This window comes from Camelus dromedarius, chromosome 17, assembly GCF_036321535.1.
Source record: "Camelus dromedarius isolate mCamDro1 chromosome 17, mCamDro1.pat, whole genome shotgun sequence".
In the NCBI taxonomy this organism is placed as follows: domain Eukaryota; kingdom Metazoa; phylum Chordata; class Mammalia; order Artiodactyla; family Camelidae; genus Camelus; species Camelus dromedarius.
Window position 1 is genome coordinate 39,074,036 of NC_087452.1, and position 17,369 is coordinate 39,091,404.

Here is a 17,369-nt window from a genome sequence, read left to right on the forward strand (position 1 = left end):
AAACTGAGGATCAGAGACATGAACACTGGCGGCCAGGAAAGCAGAGCAAAGAAGGATTCTTTTTAAGAAGGAAGGGATCGCAGCATGTTTTTGTGCTAACAAGAAAGATGCACAAGTAAGAAGAAATGGATAACGTGGTAGAGAGACGGCAGGTTCCTCAAGTGTGTTTTTTGGGGGCGGGCAAGCAGGGCTGGGATTGGTGCACAAATAGAGGGAGGGCCACTCGGGCTGGGACCCCTGGCATCTTGGTGTCCCTGCTACCCTTAACACAAGGGGGGGGTCCATCTGCCTTGCTTAGCTGGTGAGAGAGAACAGTAAAAAGCTACTGAAAGCAAACCTGCATATTTTAAACTGTCACTGGGCATTATTTCCAACATGAGCACAAAAGCAAACAATGGAGGCAAGATGCGAACTGGGCCAACTTCGACCTGAACCCAACTGGACTTAACTCCGTGCTCTCTGCTGCTGTTCCACACAGCGTCCCAGACCATTCCCACTCAGAACCCTCTCTCGCGCTGGCTCCAAGCACTTGTCTCAGTGACCCCTTGAAGAAAAGAAACCAGCAAGAGCTCTGTTATGATGTGCCTGAACAGCAGATGCCGGTGCACAGGGTGGTGATCACCCTGTTCCCAGGACCCCAGGAAGGCCAGACTGACACAGGCAACTGTAAGAACTAATGTCTGCAAATCTTGACAGTATAGAAGGGCATTTCAGGGAGTCCCCACTGTTGCGCTGCACAGCACCACTGTGTGTTACTTCCATTACACCTACCTTGTGTCTGAAGAAACTGAGCCTCAGAGAGAGGGTCACGGGGCCAAACTACACTGAGAATCTCTATGGGACAGGCACGCTGCTAGGGGTTCAATGTTCCAATCTTAAACCTTTACGACCATTCTATGAGGTACTGTCTTCATCTCAGACAGGTCGGTTCAGGAAGCAGGTCTCATGACCCCAAAGCTCAGACTCTTTGCATTTTGGTGGTCCCTCCCCACCCATATGACCGCACCCTTCCATGGTCCTCACTGACTCCCTCCATCCCTGGCGGGGAGAGGCCCCCTTACCGGTGATGGTGCAGGCATCCCGGTACCCTCTGCATCTGGGAGCATCTTCCACAGCCTCGCTTACATAGAGCTCCTCAGGGATGCCCAGGCTGCAGGCTAGGACTGCATGGTTGCACGCCTCCGAAGGGGGCACAGGGTTGGCCAAAGTGTCGTCGTGCAGAGCTGTGGCGTCCAGCTTGGCAGGTTTCACGGGGAGGTGCCTACTGCCATCGGAGGCCCCGCTGCCGGAGTCTGGGGCAGTTGGGAGGACGGCCCCCGGGAGGTCTGGCACACCAGCAGGGGCTCCTTACAGGGAATCTGCGGGACAATCCAGAGAGAGGAGCACAGTTACTTAGAGTCTCTTAAAAAAAAAAAACTAACAAGATCTTTAGAATGACAAGGGCTCTAGGAGGATGTCGGGGTTCAGACTGCAAATTCTGTTTCCTTCAAACCAAGGTGCTTCCAATCAAATTCCTCAGTTTCGATCAAAGAACTGCAGTGAAGTTTCATTCAACCAATCAGGTAACTAATACAGACCAAAATACAGAGCACATGGCTTCATTCACTAACTGAAACTCGTTTGGAGGCATCTCTAAGCAAATAACCAGACTGGACCACAGCTAAAATGATGACACCTACTCTGAAACAGGCACGTCCAGGACACCTGGCAGCCACACCACGTGTGGGAAGAGCCGAGCATGAGCATCCTGTAGAACACGCACACATGCAGCTATTTCTACAGGATTTATATCTGCTTTTGTTTGTACATTGAATTATGTGTGATGCAATGTTTCTCTTAAACCTTTTCCAAACACTGTACATTCTCAACTCCCCAGGAGCTTTAAAGCATACCCCGACCCTAAGCTACAGCACGAAATTAGAGGACCAATCTAAGAATATGATGCAAACTACAGACCTTATGCCAAAAGAACACATGTGGTTTCGGGAAAGTCGGCCCATTCATAGGCTCTGGGGGAATCCAAGGACAACAGGTTTAGACCCTGGGGACTAGCAGGTTGGTCACTCCCTCTAGGGACCATTCCCACAACATCAGTCTGACCCAGGATCCAGACTTTCACTTAAAATCTGGCTGGGACTAAAAGATACCTGCTGGGAAAGGGATGGTGCAGGACAGAGGCTACTGAGGACTCTACTCAGCTCCGGTAATAGCAAACCTCCATGCAAGGGATCTGTCCACACATTTCAAGAGATGCCACCACCTTAGACATTAACCTGCAGCTTAGCCCCGGCCCCTCTCCTCCCCGCTCACCTCCACACACTGCACAGATGGGGGCGTGCACACGTACACCCAGAAGTGTCAAACGCAAGCTTAATGAACAAGACAGGAAGCCTGAGAAACATTCTTTAGCAGGATGGTTCTCAAAGTGTGGCCTGGAAGCCCTGGGGTTCCCTGAGACCAGTTTAAAGGATCCGCAAGGTTAAAACGATTCTCTACGGTACTTTCACTCTCATTCTCTTATGGACACACAGTGGAGCGCTCCAGGGACAACGTGATGTGTGATGACGTCTTTGCTCCGAAGGTTAGTGAATCGAGTGTGTACTTCTGTATCCCTTGTGGTTTAAAATTTGCTGTTCTGATTTCTAATGCAATATATATAAATCAATGTAACATATATGAACAAAAGTTCTTTGGGATCCTCAATAATTTTAAGGGGTCCTAGGACCAAAAGTTTGAGAATTATTATTGCTCTAGTATGTGATGTATTTACAGTTCTTTTTTTTTATTGTTGAAGTATAGTTGTTTGACAACGTTAGAGACAAATACCATATGATATCAATCTCTTACATGTAGAATCTAAAATATGATACAAATGAACTTATTTACGAAACAAATGGTCTCACAGACATAGGAGACAAACTTATGGTTACCAAAGGGGAAAGGGAGGAAGGGATAAATTAGAAGTTTAGTATTTTAAAAAATTTAAAAAAAAAAGAGTAAAGTTGACAGAGGTTTTACCCAACTTGGTGTAGTTAGTTCTGAAGGAAAACGACAGCCCTCAGTCTGTGACATTTTCCCTCAACAAGTCACTTACCAAGATACACTGAGTTCCCACTGTAAACGGTGATAAACTTCCTGCCCTCACTAGAATGAACACATAGACATAAAATGCAAAGGGGGTGCGGGAACCTGTGTATCCTTGGTGAAAAGTGAAAGATATAATGAGAGAGAAAAATGAGATTGTAACACCAGTGATTCAAGTCAGTAAGTACAGACAGATGGATAAGCTGCCTGGTAAGAAAAAGCCTGGAATTCGCAGGCAAAACCAAAAGACATTCTGGGTAGCAGACGCCTCAGGGAGTGGACTTGAAGAACTTTCAGAAGGGAACCAATTAAGCCATTGTTATATGCAAGGTCTCCAGAAAGACACTGTCATATATTTAAAGGCATAACATCTTCATCCTCCCTCCTAAGGAGCTCCAGGTACAGGGACCACACCTGGTGGGCTCTCACTGATGAACAGATCAAAATAAAGAACTCAGAGGTGAGGGAGACAAGCTGAAGTAGGCATGGCAGTGAAATTAAACCAAGGACATTTCCAATTGATGTCTATGTAATGCACATTATTTGCAAACCTGAAGCAAACAGCCCAAAAGAAGACAAATGGGCAAAGGATATTAAGATTCTCTCTCCTCCCCAAAAAAGAAATACATAAGCACATACACCAAATATTTTAAAGAACTTGAATCATGATCCCCTCAAAATTTCTTTATCAGACTGACAAAGATTTAAAAATTGTAACAACGCTCAGTTTAACAAGTTTTGAGCAACTCATAGTGGGGGGAGGGGTAATAAACTTGGAAGGATGGTCTTTCTAAACCCATGTAGCTCTTTGGCCCAGGGATGCATGGACCAAGGGTGGTTATCACCCAGAAAGGCTAAGAACGAGCTAACATGGAACAGAGAGGATGGAGCCAAACATGGTGCAGCCACAGACAAGTCAAGTCCGCAGCTGTGAAGAGGAAGTCTCAGAGCAGGTGCGAATTTACCAACGTGGAAGGATGCTCCACACAGAGAAATGGTAGAGAACACGGACTTCAAAAGGTTTGAAAATCCATTAACAGATCGAACCCTCACTTAAACCTTCTTTAGTCTGTAATGAGACACATTCTATACGATTCTTGTATAGAAGTTTGAAATACTTCCTCCTTTCACAAAACGCCATTGTTCTACTGAAAACCAGGAAAATTGAATTCACGTCAATTTTTTTTTAGTTGAAATATAGCTATCATCTAACAATATTCTGTTATTTTCAGGTGTACTACATAATGATTTGACATGTACATACATTACGAGATGATCACAACAGTAAGTCTAGTAACCATCTGTCCCCACCAATGTGGTTTTTTGTGGGGGGAGGTAATTAGGTCTTTTTTTTTTTTTTTTTGGAGGAGGTACTGGGGATTGAACCCAGGATCTTGTGCATGCTAAGCATGTGCTCTACCACTTAAGCTATATATACCCTCCCCTCATTTTTTTAAATAAAAAGTCTAAAACAAAGATTTCTTAAAGAGGACTTCAACCATGGATTTTACAACTATGGTTTTCAGTGTCTGTAAGTGAGGGAGTTGGCCTATTCCCCAATTACTAGCCCTAAATTTCTACTGTCCCTCTTCCTTGTATTTCTGCTTCAACTTACAGCTGTCATACACTGAACCCAGACACACTGTTATAAATGAATGGTTCAAGTAAGTCTAAGCACTTTTCTTAAAAAACAAATTTTAGAGACATCAGCACATGTTCACTCAAGCGACCATATTAAGTCCAAAGTCCACTTTTTACAGGTGGCAACTGGCAAAAAAGGCTTCAAAAGCTCGAGAGCCTGTCCCCTTTTTTAAAGTAGAACAGAACTACTCCAATTTATTTTTCTCATCTCAAATTTCAGTTAAAATAATTAAGCACCCAGGTGTGTGCCTACATATGCATTCCGTATCTGAGGTCCGTCATAGCTCATGATTTGTGAATTTTAATTGTCACCATAGGGCTTCTTTGTCAAAACAGTATTTTGGTTTTATTGTGGTTAAAAAAAACACTGAAACATAAAATGTACCATCTTAACCATCTTTAAGTGTTCAGCTCAGTAGCCGTAAGTACCTTTGCACTGTCATCACCAGAAGTCTTGGCATCTCGCAGAACTGAAAACTCTGTACCCATTAAACAGCAACTCTCCATTCCCTACTCCTGCCAGCCCCTGGCAACCACCAGGATATTTTTTCTATGAACTCACTACTCTAAGTGCCTCCTACGAGAAGAATCACACTGCACTTGTCCTTTCGTGACTGGCTTATTTCACTTCGCATAATGTCCTCGAGGTTAATCCATATTGCCACATGTCAGAATCTCATTAAGGCTACATAATATTCCACTCTTCTGAGAAATCCTTCTTAAAGTAAAAAGCTCACTCTTTAGCTCATGATATTTCTAGTGGGAGATAATCTAAATTTCTATTAATACAAGAACAGTTATAAATTATGGCACCTCTAAATCACCAACTTCTAGAAAGTGAGAAAATCCACACAAGGCAGTTACCTCCATGCCAGGCACACATCACATTCTCAAAATCATCATTATCACTGACAGTATCATTTCCAGATTCTCACAATCAGGCACCTTTTTTGGCTCTCCCACAATATTCATCTGTCACCATTTCCAACCCTGTTTCACAGTGAAACCTTTCACCATGTGGTACCTGGTCCCATTACACGGGTTTCACAGAGCGGCTTTTGGACAAAGCTTCTCTGTATCTGGCCAACCTCCATGTTTCCATCATCCCTTGTGCAGGACTCACTCTCCCACAGGTTGTGAGGCCCTTGAAAGCATGGGTTGGCCCTGGCTCCTATTAGGTGCTAAGTAAATATGTGCAGAATAAACAACAATGACAAAAACAAGCAGTTTGGTCCAAATGACTTCGAGGATTTCCTGAAGCTAGGATGCTGTGGTTCTGTGATCCAGACAGGAAACAAAGAGTCGAATCTCCCAAATTACACACTGCTCATCTTGCAGGTTCACAGAAATCAATGGGGAAGCATTCCAAAGGTGTTTCAGGGATGCAGAGCACCCTGCCATGGTCTCTCCAAGACGGCTTCAACTGAATCTCACTTTATCCTTTCCAATATGGACCAATATTCACCAAATGTGATGTCAGGGTGTTAAACATGTCAGATGACCAAATACAACAATTCAGGAACCAGGAAGCCTCCTTTAGAGAGTACTCAAAATCTGGGCAAATCCCTCACCCAGTTTCTAAAAGAGTCACAGCCACACCCTCTGGGGAGACCCAGGCACCACAGAGTGGAGGAGGGGTGACAACCTGGTGAACGGTCCTGTGGAGAACACTGTAATGATTCAATCCCCCCCAACAACTGTTGATCAGTGTTTTTATTCCTAACTCTGTTTTTTCTGCTGCTAACTCAGGATCTCGAAGAGCTCAAGGATCAGAAATGAACAGAGCTAGGCATCAGATCAGACTCACAGGAGGCAAGCGGCCACTGCAGGGACTGGCAACCCAGCACCTGGCCCCAACAATGCCACAACATCGTTTGGGGGGATAGAGATGAGTTCCTGTAGGTCCCAAGCCTCTGTTTCCTTCTCTCTGTGGTAATAATACCCACGCCTCTCAGACTGGTACACAGATTACAGACACCGCCGATGCAGATGAGGTACCCAGCACACTGCTAAGCACACAGCAAACACTCAAATTTTACACACTCTCAAACTGGTCACCTCCCCCTTAAAACCATTCACTTAATTTATCTAAGAGAAGAGACCCTGGCATGTTCCTAAATTTGTACAATTTCGGATACCAGTATTCAGTAAGGCAGTGCACATCTGTAAAATCTTAACAATATCAATTTTTATTGAGCTCAGGGTGTGCGTCAGACAGTGTGCCCTGTGCTTTGGAAGCTGTGACTTCTACCACCTGCCACTGGGTCATCTCCCTCTTAGCTGGGTATTGTTATTGGCCCCATTTAACAGCTCATAACAAGAATGCTCAGAGAGGTTCAGTAATTTTCCAAAGGTCACACAACCAGCCAAAGGGGAAATCCAGGTCTGAACTGAGACAAGTAATGGGAATCCAATGGGAAAACAATCCTTGGCACCTGGTGATGGCCCCTCACCCTAAGGCACGCAGGCACCTCTGAGACTCCGCATGGGGTTCAGGAAGGAACACAACGGCAGCAGTCCTGGACGCTCTCTGGCTCCAGCCAACCGTGCCAACCAAGCAAAAGGCTCCTTTCAGGCAGAGGAAACAAAATGAGGCTTAAGCAATGTGAGAGCAGACGGCCCCGAGAGATGAAAGCTCCTCTGTCTCACTTTCTGGACTCTGCTTGGGGCGCCTGCGGGAAGGAGGGATTTTTCTTCGCAGAGGAGTGAGAAATTCTGCAACCTGGTCAATTTCTCAGCAAAAGAGGTGCCAGGAAAAGGAGGAGGAAGAGTACGCACGGAGGTGGCTTTGCATTCGAGCCAAGAGAGCTATCCTGCCTTGTGCCTGGGGCCCTTGGCCTGGGTCCCCTGCCTCACTCTTCCCCTCGACAACTCCAGCCCCGAGGATGGCGAAGGGTACTGGCCAGGCTGCTCAAGCCGAGTCCGGCTGGTTGCTGACAAAGCACACGTTCCTGAGATTTCCTTCCACTCCAGCACGTGATTTTTGTGGCTGGGAACCTGAGCTAAAACCCTGAGAGCTGTGTGTCCCTGAAGGGATGGTGTCACACCTCTAGGCCTTAGCTGCCTCTTCTGAACAAGGGAAGGCCTGAATGAGCATCAATGAGCCAGCAGCCTTGCAGCTAAGCCAGGCCAGGAACCCCAAAAGTGGGCAGGTGGAACTTCAGAGAGTGGGGTGGGGCTGCTGCATCCAAGTAAGCCCTTCCCCCACTTCCCTGGTGCTGTTAGTTTGAACGCTTTGCCACCCAAGTGCAGGTGACTTCTGGCAGGAGAGCCAAGGGAGACTGCGCAGACTGGCCTGCCCCCTGTGAACACAGACCACCTGCTTCCCAAGGGCTAACGGAGGAGCCTCCTCCAGGACAAACTCAGAGGCTGTCAGGAGAAAACCAGAAGAGAGCTTCGAGTTGGAGGCCCAACAGGTGACAAGGAGAAGCCAGTGCTGGGTGACCCTCCTCCGTGGCCAGCTAGGTGCCTGAGCTTTCAAGGTCTATGTTTTTAAGGCGCAGGCAGGCAATGTATCTGGGGATCAACTTACCGTCACAGTTCAGCAATTCTGAACAAACAGGACCCAGGAGAGCAAAAGTTTTCAAAAAGGGACAAACTTCACAGGGACCTTATCAGCCCTCTATTGCTGCTGTGACAAACTGCCACAAATTTAGTGGCTTGAAATAGCCACTTATCAAGTCAGTCTTAGAGGTTCCCAGTCCAACATGAGCCTTGCCGGGCTTCAACTCAGGTGTCAACAGGGCTCTGCTCCTTCCTGGAGCTCCCAGGAAGGACCTGTACGTATCCAGGCTTACTCAGGTTGTCAGCACAAATTAGCTGTTTGTGGATGCAGTACCGAGGTCCCCGTTTCCTTGCTGGCTGTCAGCTAGGGTCTTTGTTCCTATAGGCTGCCTGGGTCTCCCCTCATGCTTTCCATGGGCTCCCAGAGGCCTCTCTCTGGTCCCTGCACGTGGCCCCCACATCTCAGAGCCGACAACGATGTGCTGAATCCTTCACACACTTGGAATCTGTCTTCTCTTTCTGCCCCATCTTTTTGGCCTCCTATTCTGTCCTTTCCTGTTTTTAAGGGCTCATGTGATTACACACAATTTCCCTATCTTAAAGTCATGTGATCAATAACCTTAATTCCATCTGCAAAGTCCCCCTCATGACAGTACCTAGATTAGTGTTTGCCCGATTAACCAGGGCACAGAAATCTTGATGGACCAACTTGAGAATTTTGCCTCCCGTAAGAGCCACTGGTTCTAAAGGCACGGTACACCTTAGGAGCCCCAAGCCTAGTGAGAAGGCAAACCAGAGTCAGCCTATAGCCACCCAGACCCTTTCCACTCCAGAGGAAGATGATTTAGATCCAGTGATGGGCACCACAGAGGCTGGGTTTAGTCCCAGCTCAGCCATTGCCTACTGGCTTCCAGTCCTGGGTCAGGTTCCAAGATGTCTCATCTACAAAATATGGGTAACAACAACAGGTTGTCAAGTTGCTGGAAGAAGCAGACACAATGAAAGCAGATGGCCTGCCAGGCCTAGGATGGCACCGCTGAGACTGAATCAAAAGTCTGGAAACCTGCCCTAGGGATCATAAGCATTTAGCACCTGAAATACAAAGGAGGCATCTTTCAACACGTTGTTTCTATCTTAGGAATAATCACGTAAGCCCAAGGAACGTGCAGGCTGTGGATGGCCCTAAAGGACATTTGGAATCGGGGTGAGCACTCCAGAATCCTGATACCTGCCTGAGGCCAACTCGCTCACAAAGGACCTTAACTAAGGTATGACCCGCACCAGTGTCCCCTCATTGTCTGGCCAGGGCCATTTGTTTTGTTGCATCTTAAACTACTTCTCCGAATAAACTGCTGCCCCGCTTAGACGGTGATAAAGCCAACATGTCCTTTTTTAGAGCGCAGGGAGCCCCAGCACTTGCATTCTTGCAGAACGAGCTACGCTTGGTAATTTACATGCATGATCTCACTTAAGGCTCACAACCTATAAAGTAGTATCACTATCTGCTTTTACAGGGGAGAAAACAGACTCAGAGAGATTAAGTAACTTGCCCAGGATTTGAACCTAGATTTGAACGGCTCCAACGATGTTGCTCTATTACAGTTGTGAGTATACTGTGCTTATGTGTTTAAAGTTCTTTGCAGTCTGGTGGAGAATCAGGCATTCCATGTGGTCCTTGAGCAATGATCGTTCTCCTGCATCTGTCCACTGTCTCTCCTAACACCCCTCTTGCCATAACAGGCTCAAAGGAACTCAAAGTGGGGATGCCACTGAGACCACTCAGGTCCGTATAAGAAATATGCACATACCAGAAAGCCCAAAGATGGATTCTGACCTCCGGGGCCATGCTGGGCTGGTGGACAGCTGATGGGTGACTATACAGGTCGGCTCCATCACATCGCTCCCCACCCTCACCTGACTTTTCTGGCACTGCTATCAGTCCAGGCCAGCTCCTTAAATAATGGGACAAGGGGCTACATACTGGAAAATATCATGCAAGAATTGAACAGCTGGAGGAAGAGAGGAGCTGCAGTTTTGCAGCCACAGTGCCAGGCAGGAGAAAGAGCAGGGCCGCCCACAAGCAGCCACTGGCCCAGAAGGACGCTACAGCTCACTGCAGGCTTCCACACGCACAATGTCATTTGTCCCATAAAATAAACCTGCACCGCAGCTTGGTAGAACCGGTCTCATTTTGTGAGGTCAGGGGTGGGGAAAAGTTCAGTGCCTTGCTCAAAGTTTTATCTCCAATAATGGCAGACACAGGACTGGTAAGACTTTCTTATTTACTCAAAACTTTCCACTACCGTTACAGTGCTGCAAAGGGAAGGAGCATCTTGGGAGAGGGCAGTGTGAGTGTCTATAGAGAGGAAGAACATTTGGAAGGACACAGTACTGGCAACTACAGCCAGAAAGTCAGAACTACATCGGGCGAACCAAAGGCACAGAAAAGGAGATACCCTGTGGTCTCAAGGACGGCTGTCATGGCCTTTTGTGACAACCTATGACAGCCCCTCCAGGTCCCTAGAAAAGGAGAGGCCAGGACAGCTGGAGACTAAGTCAGGCAGATGCTGTCAAGGTTTCCATTAGGATAACTTCAGGAAGAACTCGAGTGTGGAACGGGGGCTGCCCTTGTGTGCCCATCACGTGCGTCTGTCTGTGTGTCTGTCCTCCCCTGCTCTCTCCTCCCCACCTTCTCATGCCCAGGCACACAAAGACACACACACGAACACCCACATACACAGGGGAAATAAATGCCATTCTTAAGGCTACACCACTCTCTTAGCTCTCAAGGTGAACCTGCCCCTCCCCCTAATTTTTTCTTAAATCAAGAAGCACTCAAAGAAAATTTCTGTAACTCAAGGCAACTGGAGAAAAATGACACAGACCCAGCTTAGTCCCATAACTCAGCCTTCTCTTCTCTAAACTGTGCTGAAGACCGAAGCAAACCCACCAACACAAGGCACTGGCCCCAGCAGATGCCTCAGAAGGAAGGACAAATCCATTTAATCCATCAGGTCTCCTGAATGAAAACTACTGTCAGGTGACCAGATTCCCCAGTTTCCAAAAATAATTCTGCTGCAACAGAGAGAACAGAAGTGCCCAGCCACGCTGCTTTCTGCGAGCCCGGACCCGTCTCCCAGAATAAGGAAGAAAAGAGAATAAAAAGAAAGCGCGCGCTGACAGCCTTATGTAACAGTCCCCATCCCCAGGCTGGCAGCAGCAGATTTATAATGAGCCAGAAATAGCTCTCTCCCCAGGGAAAGGAGACCAGGCTGGAAGGCTGAGCTGCAGGGCCTCCTGACAGCCTGCCTCTCCTTTCACCCCCAGCAGAACCTCCATGTGTCTCCCAGTCCAAGTTCAGTGAGAGCAGCTAGCACAGCCCCAGTGCAGACATGTGTCACCTAAGAGACTGAATAAACCAGACAAGACCTTCAGGGAGCACTGTCTCCCAAGCCTGGTGAGGAACGGTAACTATAGTACGTTACTCTGCAGAGGGGCCCCCAGCACGCCAGGCCTGCTTTGTGCTCCCAGACCAAGTAAGGACAAACAGTGGCCTTTGGACATTTCATCCTGCTGGCCAGGGAGTGTGGGGCCAGCCTGGCGGGCGGCAGGCAGGCTGGAGGCGGTTCTTGGTGGAGCATCTCAGCAGTATGCTCCCTGCCCCACTTCTAAACCGCATCAGAAAATCCGGACCTGCAGCCGAGTCCAGTCCACATTCCCAGGTCCGGGGAGGAATTCTGGAGGCTGGCCAAAAATCCCTGTCAGGTGGCTTGCTGGAAATCTCTGTGATTCCAAGCTGCTACACTGTTGTTCTTAAGAGGAAAACTTTCCCTCAGAAAACCCAGATGTCCTAAATGAGGAAGCCCTGCAGCCCCCACTGCGTGTGGTGTCACTTTAAAGGTGGGGGAGGTCTCTGGGGAGCAAGAAACAGGGGCGGGGGGGGGGGGGGAGAGTTGGGATCCATGGGGAAGGCAAGTGCCTAAGGCCTGAGTTAGTAATAAATCTCGCCCGACCAGAACAGCAGCTGCAAAGCTGTCACGCTGTAGGATAAAGTTAATATAATAACCAGAGAAAGAGAAAAAAATGTGACAATGAGTGTGTATATGTCCATGAATAACTGAAAAATTGTGCTGAACACTGGAATTTGACACAACATTGTAAAATGATTATAAATCAATAAAAAATGTTAAAAAAAAAATAACCAGAGAAAGAAGCCCAGGAATGCGGGGTGACGGCGGCAGATCTAGAAAGGAGAAGACAACAGTTCTCTGTACTTGACGCCTCCTCAGGTCCCAGCTTTTACAGTCACTCCTCAGGTGGAGTCTGGCTTTTAAAAAATCATAACGACTCCAACAAGGGAAAGAACACAATGGCTCCCTGTCCTGCAGTGACTGTGAGCCTGGCAAGACCCGAGTGCGTGACCGCAGGGAACGCTGACCCAAAACTCACAGCAGCCTGCGGGCCCGCATCACGGCCCTCCTCCAGCTTCCGAGGGGGAAGCCGGGGCTGGAAGCAACTCCTCACAACCCCAGGAACACAGAGGTGGGGCTGGTGCTGAACCCAAGTGTGTTTAAGACCTAGCAGACAGCAACCACGCCAATAAATACGTAAAGTCAGCATCAACTTAGTTCATGGTATTCTTTTACCACTTAGGTAGATCTGAAACTTTTCAAAAACAGTTGGGACATAAAAAGAAAAAAAGACAAATATAAGGTCACTTATATGTGGAATCTAAAAAGAAAGATACAATTTTAAAGAATATGAAAACAAATATATGCATATACATGCATGACTGGGACATTATGCTGTATACCAGAGATTGACACATGGTAATTGACTACTTCAATAAAAAAATAATTTTTTAAAAAAATTTTTAAAAAAAGAAAAGATACAAATTTTATTTACAAACCAGAAAGAGACTCACGGACATAGAAAAACTATGGTTATGGGGTGGGGGCAGTGGATAGAGAGGGAGTTTGGGACTGACAGACACACACAACTATATATAAAAAAGATAAACAACAAGGACCTACTGTACAGCACAGGGAACTATATTCAGTTTCTTGTAATAAGCTGTAATGGAAAAGAATCTGAAAAATATATATATGTATGTATATGTATAACTGAATCGCTTTGCTGTACACCTGAAACTAACAATGTAAATCAACTACATTTCAATATAAATAAGAAAAAAAAAAAAAGAGTTGGGACCTAAAAAGTGCAGCCCTACATGGAAAAAAAATTAAGATTATAAGATAATGTCAATTTCAAGACAAATGCATTCAAAGAAATCATGAAGCCCATTTTACACTGAAAAATGTTTAAATCCCCAATTAAAATGCTCATGTAGGAATCATTACAAGAGAAAATTCATTATCAGCTTTCAGGAGAAAAATCACAAGTAATCAGAGAAATGAAAATGAAAACAAGTATGAGGTACTATCTTGTTATCTATCCAGCCTGCACACTTTTTTTTTTCTCTAGTTAATAACCTCTGCTGCTCTTAGTGTGGGTAACAAGATCGCTCACATCTGGGACTGTGCGTTGATATCAATTCACGTCTACAACTACTTCCAAAGGAAAAATCATAACTATGTATAGAGACTGAACTTCCCTCTTTTGGCACTGCTTAGCAGTACAAAACCAGAAAATGAAAAGGTCTAATAATACGGATTTCAAGGAAATAAAGCATGATCCATCCATATAAACAGGTCTATACACCTGTCACCACAGCACCATTTCCTTCTTTTTTAATTGAAGAATCGTTGATTTACAATGTTGTGTTAGTTTCAAGGGCACAGCAAAGTGATTCAGTTATATACATACATATATAATATATAGGTTATTACAAGATACTGAATATAGTTCCCTATGCTGTACAGGTCTTTGTTGTTTATACATTTTATATAAAGTAGTATGTGTCTGTTCCCAAACAAAATCTGTCCATCTCCCCCCTTCCCCTTTGGAAACAGTAAGTTTATTTTCCAGGTCTGTAGGTCTATTTCAGTTTTGTAAATAAGTTCATTTGTGTCCTTTTCTTAGATTTCACATATAAGTGATATTATACAGTATTTATCTTTCTCTATCTGACTTACTTCACTTAGCATGATAACCTCTAGGTCCATCCAAGTTGCTGCAAATGGCATTATTTCATTCTTTTTATGGTTGAGTAATATTTCATTACACACACACACACACACGTATATACCACATCTTCTTTATCCAGTCATTTGTAGATGGACACTTAGGTTACTTCCATGTCTTGGCTTTTGTAAATCGTGCTATGAACATTGGGGCACATGTACCATTTCTAATGATGCTGCAGAAAAACCCACAGAAGCCAAGAAGAGGTGCTTGGGATATGCTGAATAGGACAAAGGTAGGGCACAAAATGGGGCACAGAATATAGCGTCTGTTTTAATAAAAATTAGACACACACAAAAATAATTAAAGATAATTTCAATAATTTCATCTTGGCAGGCATCCTTTCCCCACCCACAGAATCACACCCAATGGTCTTGTAACCCTTCCTTATCAGGTCCTTGGTTGTCCCCCAGCCTGAATCCAGCCCTTACCTCTTCATGGTGGGGTCTGCTTCTGTACCACTGCACCATCCCACATGTTTGAACAGCCTGGATGTCAGCACATTTGCTCACCATGGCCACACAGGCACAAATGCATTTCCTAAAACACGTCCACTACAAGCTCAACCCCGTGGGGACAGAAGGACACTGTCACTTTAGTCTCTATGGGATGTTGAGCAAGTTGCAATCAGTTAACTACTATAAGCCTCAGTTTTCTCATCTCTAAAATGGGAAGTAATAATAGTACCTAACAGTGCAGGGCTCTCATGAGGATTAAAGGAGCTAATACACTAAAGTAAAATGCACTCTAAGGGCTCAGTAAATGCTCAGTAAACAACAGCCTAGCTCAGACCTGAGAATACTCTCCAGAAGAGAGGGTTAACCTGTTGGGGAAACGGGGACCCTATTTCAACAGGCATTTTCCTACCATCAGGCTACATAAAAAGTCCAAGCGCACATGATGTATAGCCCATGCCTCATACAGTATGGGCAGAAACTGAGTAAAACAGACTCGTGTCTGTCTGTCTTGTTCACTGTTCTGTCCCAGTGCCTGTGAAAGCTCGGGTATAGAATGAATTAAATGACTCACCCTTTATGGTCAAGCCCACTGAACACAACCAGCCCAACTGTTCTGTCTTAACCACAACTACACAATAGTTCATCACAGCTGCAGTGACTATCAAGTACAACGGATTCCACTGAGTCATCTGTCCTATGAGGAAGTGAGAAGGACATGTTTGAGGGGCTTCCTGAGTGAGACAAGTACCATCAACTCATGGTCAACTTCTGAGATTAACTCGCAAAACTTGAAAGGGGGGGATCTCATCTAAGCATCAGAGGAGGACAGGAAGTTTTTGTTTTAAATTGTGTTTTGAATAAAGCTTCATTTCTATTTCCGTATCAGCTTCTCAGCGTGCACTGACCAACAGTGAGATCACAGCCCTGTGTTTTTGAAAACAGATTCCGCCGCTATGGAAACAGAAGTTGTCGCTGTATTCTGACTTTACTGTTGGATCAAGTGAGAAGAAACATCTCCACTCGGACATGGCTCCTTAGCTACACGTAAGGTTCTTTTTAATAAAATGTGCTTAACAGTAATCAATAAATCAAAGCCCTTCAGTTCTTAATTCTCTAGACAAACTGAACTACACAAAAGTGCCTTCAGCTAATGATTCATGCTTCAGGTACACACGTAGTGAAAAAGTGTCCCATTCTGCATTTTATTAATTCTAAATAATTCCCTAAGAGGCAAGTGAGTTCATTTGGTCTACATTCAAAATCAGATTCTACCAGGGGGAAAGGGTGGGGGTGGGGTGGAGGGATAAACTGGGAGTTTGGGATTTGCAGATACTAACTATTATACACAAAATAGGTGTAAACGACAAGGTCCTACTGTAGAGCACAGGGAACTATATTCAGTATCTTATAGTAACCTATAATGAAAAAGACTATGAAAAGGAATATATGTATGTATATGCATGACTGAAACATTGTGCTGCACACCAGAAATTGACACAACACTGTAAACCGACTATACTTCAATTTAAAAATTTTTTTAAAAAGTCAGATTCTAGACTCACAGCAGCTTAATGTCAAAGAACAAATTCTCTACAAAGCACTAATGCAGGCACGTGGAAAGGATGAGAAAGAAATGGGAAACTTAGCTCAATTTTTATCCTCCACTTTTAGGAACTTATCCAAAGCAGACCTCGGGATTACTCAAGCAGCACAAGTAATTAGGAATGCGTGGTATTGAAAGAAGCCACAAGTCCCTACATGAGTTATCCCAGGAAGCAGTGAGGTCAGAGACCAGAGCCACCGAGGCTGAAGCACATCTTTTTCCCCCAGAACAAGGCCCCCCAATTAGTCTTTCTGACTGAAATGAACAGGGCCGTTACTAGGGAACAGGTCAAAACAGCCATGTACACACTGAGTGAACGCTGACAGCCCGGCCTTCAGTCTCAGCGCTCCGAGGGATAGTAAGACCCCCCTAGGGCGAGGGGCCATGATAAGCACAAGGCATGGGGGCGACAGCAACACAGGAAGTGAAAGGAGGAAACACCAGCTAACTGGACGGAGGGGGCAGGGAGGACTGAGTCATCCCCAAACAAAAGAGGACTGGCGCCTCACTGGTCCCCACCAGACACTGCCCCTGAGGGTGCCAAAAGCGGGAGGCCCCACAGAGGCACCACTTCTGACTGTTGGGGACCTTGCTCAGAAGGACCAATAGCCCCATGCAGCTTTAATTAGCAAGATGAGCTCTCTCCACAGCATCTCTCCACGGCCTTGGTGGGTCTACCATGCCTCACAGCTTCCTCTTCACAACTGAAAGTTGAACAGCAGACCCAGCTAAGACAGCTTGCTCACAGCTTCAATACTATACCACATGGCCTCTAGGAAGACTGATGGGGTCACCTTTTTACAACTGTTACGCTTTGCCAACACTGTTTTTAATTGTTGAACTAATTGCCAAGACTTAAATATCATAAATTTTCACATTTAAAAAAAATCTAGATTTCTCAGCCTCTCTTGATAAATTCAAAGGTCTGGCAACTT

The 17,369-nt window shown here is 45.6% G+C and overlaps 1 protein-coding gene across 2 annotated transcripts in view; it reads right to left on the reverse strand.

Moving 5' to 3' along the window:
• TRAK1 (trafficking kinesin protein 1) overlaps window positions 1-1,347 on the reverse strand; it is a 116,324-nt gene extending 114,977 nt beyond the window's left edge. For both annotated transcript variants that reach the window (XM_031470045.2, XM_064496684.1), the window contains exon 1: window positions 1,062-1,347. The gene's annotated coding sequence lies outside the window, so the exon portion shown is untranslated. The remainder of the gene's footprint in view (window positions 1-1,061) is intronic.
• Between the last annotated feature and the right edge of the window lie 16,022 nt (window positions 1,348-17,369).